This window comes from Equus caballus, chromosome 1 (assembly GCF_041296265.1).
Source record: "Equus caballus isolate H_3958 breed thoroughbred chromosome 1, TB-T2T, whole genome shotgun sequence".
Lineage (NCBI taxonomy): Eukaryota > Metazoa > Chordata > Mammalia > Perissodactyla > Equidae > Equus > Equus caballus.
The window spans coordinates 137,133,581-137,140,159 of record NC_091684.1 but is presented as its reverse complement, the minus strand read 5'-3'; the positions used below and the strand labels follow the sequence as shown (position 1 = coordinate 137,140,159).

General features: G+C 39.0%; 1 non-coding gene across 1 annotated transcript; it reads right to left on the bottom strand.

Annotated features, from left to right (window-relative positions):
• Positions 1 to 3,043: 3,043 nt before the first annotated feature.
• Positions 3,044 to 3,151, bottom strand: LOC111769664 (U6 spliceosomal RNA). Its single transcript, XR_002802436.1, has one exon. It is a non-coding gene; the product is annotated as a U6 spliceosomal RNA (small nuclear RNA).
• Positions 3,152 to 6,579: the final 3,428 nt, after the last annotated feature.

Below are 6,579 nucleotides of genomic sequence, written 5' to 3'. Positions count from 1 at the left end.
AAATCAAGCCATAAATAATAGAAAATAGAAGTTAATATTTATCTGCTTTCTTAATGGCAAATAAACTTTTTAATATTAAAAAAATGTTAGGAATCTAAAGGAATGGATTTTTGCTGGATAAAGGTATAAAGACATAAAACATAAACAAAATTAAATGCAACAGGAAGTTGGGGGTAATTTATAAAAACATAATATTTGACTGACATAGGCAAAGTATGTGAATTCTAGAAAGGAAGGAAGAATGGAGGGAAGGTAGGAGGGAGGGAGACAGAGAAACAAAGAAGGTAGGAAAGAAAGAGAGAAAGGAGAGTGGAAAAGGGAGGGAGAAGGAAGGAGAAGAAAGGAGAGGAGGAGAGGGGCGTGAAGTTTGGAACAAAGGACGGGAAGAGAGGGAGAGAACACGAGTGGCTAATCAACAAATGAATCAAAAGCAGACGTGAAATTCTCACTATCAAATTAGCAAACATGATGGTTACATTATAGTATTTGATGGCAGTCATGGAGTGGCAAGATGAATTCTCGGTCACTACGTGTACAAGTGTAAATTGCTACATTTCTGGAAAGCAATCTAGCAATGTATATCAATAATCTTTAATATGTTTATATTTGAACCAGAAGCATTACTTTTTGGAGACTGTCTAAAGGAAGTAATCAAAAAAGTCGCTCTTTTCAGGATTATTCATAATAGTCAAAATAATAAAAATAACCTAAATGCCAACATTATGAGACTAATTCGTTAAATTGTGGGAGATCTGTTTGATGGATTATTATTCTACCATTAAACGTTGTTTACAATGAGTATTTAACATCACGTTTTTCTTTTTCTATACTTTTTTTTAATACTCATCATAAATTAAGGATAGCAAGGTTGGACTCCGCTTTGGCTCAGAAACCGAAATTCCTCGTTGATGAAAAAACACTGTCTCTAGACACACATTTTCCCCTTTCATTGTATTTTAAAAGTATTAAACGTTAAATGGTACCTCTGCCCCCAGATACATGTGTAGTGTTCAGAGTTTGTTCAGGAAAACACAAGCCACTCTATATCCTCTGGCTATAAGGGATTTATTTAATAAAGCTTTAGGGGCTTACACGATTGTTGGGAGAGCGGAGCCAACCGAGCTCAGGGCGGCTGCTGCGAAGGTAGAAGCGGGCGCCGAAGGTCTCAGCCTGAGGGGAGCGGCTCCTGAGAGCTTGCCGGGAAGCCTCGGTTACTTTCACATCTGTGCAGCATCTGGCTGTCACCACCTCTGGAGAATAACAGATTCCTTTTCCCGTCTGCCTTCCAAATTTCCCCCAAATTCCTTTCATGCAAACTCCAACCTGCGGTGGGGGTGGGGCATTCTGGGAAATGTAGTTCCCTGCTGCGCTGCATTGCGCAGGAGGGGTAGGAGTGATGCTGAGAGCTGAAAAAGTGTCCCCAGCGCCACGTGCCAGGTCTATCTGAGAATCATCCCCATACTTACCTGCCAGAGTCGGACAAGTAATCAAGAGCCACAGGTTAGGGTTGAATAGAAATATAATCTGGATTATAGGCAACAGAGGTTATATTATACATTTTATTATTAAAATAGTTCATTTTTCACGTGTGGCATCCTCAGCTTATTTTATTAAAAATTTGCAAAAGAAAACAAAACACAAAGCCAAATGATTTAAACCAAGTTATACAATCTTTTTAAAAAGTTTAGAAAATGACAACATTCCAAAACTGTTTACCTGAAACCCTCATACACTGATAGGAATGTAAAACGGTACAGCCGCAGTGGGAAAGAGTCTGGCAGTGCCTCAAAAAGTTAAACAGAGTTAGCGTATAGCCCAGCAATTCCACTCCTAGGGACATACTCAAGAAAAATGTAAATATTTGTTCACACAAAAACTTGGACACTATTATTCAGGGCAGCATTACTCTTAATAGCCGAAACATGGGAACAATCCAAATATCAACCTACTAATGAGAGAATAAGCAAATATGGTATATGCATACAATGGAATATTATTTGGCCATGCAAAGAAATTAAGTACTGCTACATATTACAATATGGATGAACCTTGAAAATATTATGCTAAATGAAACTCACAAAGGCCACATACTTTATGATTTTATGTATATGAAATGTCCAGAATAGGCAAATATATAGAGATAGAAAGTAGATTAGGGAGTGGAGGGAAAAGGAGACTGGAGAGTAATTGCTAATACCAAGTTTCTTTTCGGGGTGATAAAAATGTTCTAAAATTAGATAGTGGTGATGGTTGTTCAACTCTGGGAATACAGTAAAAATCATTGAATTGTACACTTTTTAAAAATTGTGGTAAACATACATAAAATTTGTCATTTCAACAATTTTTAAGTGTATGGTTCAGTGGCATTAAGCACATTTACATTGTTGAGCAATCATTACCACCATCCATTTCCAGAACTCTTTCCATCTTGCAAAACTGAAACTCCATACCCCATTAAACAGCAATACCGCATTACCTCCTCTCCCCAGCCCTTGGCAACCACCACTCTACTTTGTGTCTCTATGAATTTGACTTCTCTAGGTACCTCATGTAAGTGGACTCATACTCTCTCTTTGTGACTGGCTTATTTCACTGAGCATAATGTCAAGGTTCTTCCATGCGGGAGCATGTGTCAGAATTTCCCTCCTTTTTAAGGGAAAATAATATTCCACTGTATGTATATACCACATTTTGTTTATCCATTCATCTGTTCATAGACACTTAGGTAGCTTCCACCTTTTGGTATTGTGAATGATGCTGCTATAAACATAGGTGTTCAAATATCTTTACAAGGCCCTGTTTTCAACATTTTTCGGTATGTACTTAGGAATGGAATTGCTGTGTCATATGGAAATTCTATTTTTAAGTTTTCGAGGAACTGCTGTACTGTTTTTCATAGTGGCTGCGCCATTTTACATTCCCACCAGCAACGCACAAGAGTTCCAGTTACTCCACATCCTCATCAACACTTAGTTATTTTCTGTTTAAAAAAAAATTTTTTATGATAGCCATCTTAAGAGGTGTGAAATTGTATCTCATTATGGATTTTTTTTTACACTCCACAAATTTATGTGCCATCCTTGCACAGGAGCCATTCTAATCTCCTTGTGTATCATTCTGGTTTTAGCATATGTGCTGCCAAAGTGAGCACTCATTGTGGTTTTGATTTGCATTTTGAATTGTTGGCTTTTAAAGGGTGAATTTTATAGTATATGAATTATATCTCAATTAAAGATAACTGTTCATTGAGAGACCCTAGTAGCACTGAGCACATCTAAATGTCCAGATCTTGGCTTCTAAATATCTTTCTTCACTAAAGGAGACCCAATCTAGGGTAGAGAAAGTACAAGGTGAGTTTGGAACATTTCATTGTGCCGGAGAGCAAGGAAGTGCTCGAAAAATGATGGAGTTTTTCTAAAGGACACTGGCCAAATTTGGGACAATTTGGGCATCAAAATGAGTAATGACTGTACTTGATTATAATATATTGCATAAATAACAATCTATGAATTCATGGTAATAAAAAGGAGAGAAAGAGAAAAAAGTGATTCTTTATAGAAGAGTGCTAGCTAATAGATATAAAAGGAATTATTGAATTTAGAAATCACCATCTGGCAACTCCTAATGAAATAATTGGTCCAAGCAAGGACTCGTAATGGATGCTGCAGCCATTAAGTGAACAATTATTAGGAATCCAAATATTCACATGGTATCATGCCCTAGATTACTTATTAATTGCAAATGGAAACGTACCTTTGCAATGGAAAAATCTGGCAATCACTACTTTAAACAAGTGATCAAATTCAACATCACAAATCATAGAAAAACTTGATGCATGTGCTTCCTAATTTGATGCATTGTTAAGTACACAACATCAACTATTAAGTATTCTTACTAAAATGTGTGCCCTGAACATGATTAAACTCTCTAGACCTGATCCCATTTTCCAGGAATTCAGGGGATAGTGGGACAAGTGAAAGCACACCATGTAGGATATTCTACAAAGCAATTCACCTGAAATCTTCAAATAGTTATTGCCATGAAACAAATGAAAAGAAGCCCCAGCAGCAAGGAGACTGCTATAGATTAAAAGACACTTGAGAGACCTAATTAAACAACAAAATACCACACCTGTTCAGTAAGGGCCTACTGCTGGCTGCATATAGATTTTGTAACTTGATGCTAAAATGATGCAGGCACATTATTTATCATGCTTTAGTGATCGTCTGAAATATTTATTGTTAAAATTTTTTAATGAATGGAAAACTTTATCACAAACCTTTTTCATATTCCCTCTCCTATGGGAAAAGAAATCATAATCACATAAATGGCTGTCCTTGAAAGCATGGAATATAGCATGTGCTTCAAGATAATTGTATGATTTATCGCTAAATCACAGATTCAGCCTGGAAGAAAACGGAAATGTGTGGAACAGTTTTTCATTTCATTGGGTATGCAAAACCCTTCCACCTGTTAGTGTCATTAACTGCAGAATGGGCTGCTCCATAACATAATATTTCTAGATGAAATGGGCTTTTAAAATAGCACTGTCCAATAGAAATATAATGCAAGCCACAGATGTGAGCCTATATATAATTTTACATTTTCTAATAGTCATGTTAAAAAATTAAATAGGTAAAACTAATTTTAATAAACTATTTGATTTAACCCAAGATATCCAAAACATTATCATTTCAATAAGGAATCAATATAAAAATATTAAAGAGATATTTTAAATTCTTTTCTTGCACTGTCTTTAAAATCCAGGATCTAATTTACACATTCAGCGCATTTCAATTTGGACTGGCCACATTCCATACACTCAGGAGTGCCTCATATGTTGGACAGTGCAAGTCTAGAATAGAAATACTGAAATACTGAGTCTAAATAGAATTGGTTTTAAGTACTACAGATGAGCAGTATCAAACATAAAATTTTCAAAAGTGAACTTTCCTTATACACACTTTTGGTTTGCTTTTGCACCAGAATTTTTTTCAGGGATGAGAAAATAAGCTGAAAAATTCTGTTTACATACCAGATGACTAACATTTTTCATTTAGCATAGAAGAGTGGAGATAACAGTGGGGGAAAAAAAGAACCTCCAGTTTTACGCATATGCGTTCAAAATCATTAAACATTGAATTAGCCTGTAACACAGTTTGCCGTGAGTCTGAAGGCAAGGGACACAAACGTTCCCAATCCTGCCGATTCTCCCTTCAAACCAGCCTTAGCATTTTTCCTTTTAGGTTCCCACTGCCCAGACCTCACCCCAAGTTCTTTTCCCCGAGTACCTGGGTTGGCAGAGAAGGCTTCTCTCTGTTTTCTCTGCTGTGGAAGTTGTCTCAGCCCCGCCTCACAGACACAACTGGATCTGTCCTCCTTTTCCATGTCCCTGCATCCCTTCCACACAGACCCTTCTGTAGGGGCAGCTCTGCCACCTCGTTGTGTCCCAGCCACTTTGATGGAAGGTTTCTATTATCTGGCCTAATCCTGTCTTTCCACCTTGAAAGCCGTCCACCTCCCCTCAGGAACCCAGCTCACCCCGATGTTGCGCTTTCTATCACGTCATTTCCCTCAGCTAAGACATTCTCTCCCTCCGTCTGGCTAGTTAAGTCCTGTCTGCCATTCCCTATCTGGTGTAAATTTCGTTTCTTTGAAGGAAGCTTTGCTGTCCCGACTGTCGGCAAGCTGCTCTCACCTCCTTCTGCCCACGTTGAGTCCCTGGTCGTCCACCAGCGTTCACGGTCTCATGATTGTCCCCATGTGTCTCTTACCTTGCTTGCGAGCCTGCAGGGCCAGGTCACTGAGTCCTGCAGGCTGCTGCCTCTCTGTACTTGTCTCAGCACCCCACATGGGGCTGAGCCCGCAGCAGGCCCTCATAGACACTCACAGAACTGCTTTCCCATGGCTTCTCCACAGTTAGAGACGTCTAGAAAGTCTAAAGACATGCATAACGCTTGTTCTTAGAAAAAGTGTGTGACAGCCTTGGCTGCTTTTCTCCAGAGCAAAGATCAGAGCCATGGAAGGCATTTGCATTTTGTGGTAGATTATTGCAAAATTATCCTTAGTTCTTCCCTCTGTCCTGTATCCATGCCTGTTGCAACGTGACTTTGCAGCTCCTTCTACCAGGAGGTGGACCCTATTTCCCCAGCCTTGAATCTGGGCTGGCTGTGTGACTTGCTGTGGTCATTAGAATGAGGCAGAAGAGACCAAGTGCCAGTGATGATCCTGGGCCTCCAGGTAGACATGAGCAGTGTGGACACAGTGGGAGGAGAGAGGTCAGGAGTCTGGTTCCCCACATGCCAGTCTGGCTCTGCCAGTAACCAAAGATACCTAGGGCAAGGCCCTTCACCTCCTGGGTCTCAGCTTCCTCATCTATGAAATGAGGAGATCCAACCAGGATCATCCTAAAGAGGCTTCTAGTGCTTTATCATTTCATGCTCATGAAAACTATTAATATACGTAAGTTATATACAACTATTCTCACCCAACTAGATTACTGAATTAAATTTTTGCCAGCCATTGTGGAAAAGGAGAGTGTTCTATACATGGAACGGATAATACAAACATAGTGTTCAC